At 40.0% G+C, this 712-nt stretch overlaps 1 protein-coding gene across 5 annotated transcripts in view; it reads left to right on the top strand.

Annotated features, from left to right (window-relative positions):
* Nucleotides 1-612: 612 nt before the first annotated feature.
* gprs (speckle type BTB/POZ protein) overlaps nucleotides 613-712 on the top strand; it is a 26,853-nt gene continuing 26,753 nt past the window's right edge. For all 5 annotated transcript variants that reach the window (XM_067129463.1, XM_067129462.1, XM_067129464.1 and 2 more), the window contains exon 1: nucleotides 613-712. This exon is cut by the window's right edge and continues 1,030 nt beyond it. The gene's annotated coding sequence lies outside the window, so the exon portion shown is untranslated.

The following is a 712-nucleotide window of genomic DNA, read 5'->3' as shown; positions in this document are numbered from 1 at the left end:
TTTTTTAACGAATTATGAGAATCTCTTCTTAATTTTCCACGGAACTGTTGCTATGGTACCTAAAATCTTGATAGTATGGCCATACCCTCGTTCAGTAAGCATTTATAGTCTTCCTTTTAACGTTTTACCATTAAAACCTTTGGTTTGTTCTGCTTTCTGTTGGCCATTTTGAATTTATTAATAAAACATTTAATTTTGTTTCTTTATCTAGTTCTAAACAACTTTAGTTATCAGCAGGTGGGTAAAACTTCGAATACTTAATTGCTGCCAAGTACTTGTTAAAAATTTAAAAACTTCACTCGACTTGGAGGAAGTTTCTTTCATGAGATGTATCACTAGTGGGAAGTTTTGATACATCGCTGCTGAAGATAAAATTGCTCTCTCTCTCTCTCTCTCTCTCTCTCTCTCTCTCTCTGAGGTATTGCTGAAAATTTCTCTTGTTTCTATTGTGGCATAACATCAGTCGATAATGTATATTGCGTTCAAAGGTGTCACGAAAGAGAAAACGGGCTAAAAAGAGGTTGCGTGTGCGCCGTTCCAGTCTTCTGGAGGAGGAGGAGGAGGAGGAGGAGGAGGGTAAACCAAGGGAAGAGGAGGTAGAGTCCACCTCATACACACTAGCCTGTTGCTTCGATCAATACGCTTGCGTCCGCTTGCGTAGAAAGGAAGGCAACGTGACATATTGTTCGTCTCTGACCGTCTCGTTCGGCCT

The sequence above is a fragment of the Macrobrachium rosenbergii genome, chromosome 27 (assembly GCF_040412425.1).
Source record: "Macrobrachium rosenbergii isolate ZJJX-2024 chromosome 27, ASM4041242v1, whole genome shotgun sequence".
Classification (NCBI taxonomy): domain Eukaryota; kingdom Metazoa; phylum Arthropoda; class Malacostraca; order Decapoda; family Palaemonidae; genus Macrobrachium; species Macrobrachium rosenbergii.
This window is presented reverse-complemented; position numbering and strand designations above follow the sequence as displayed.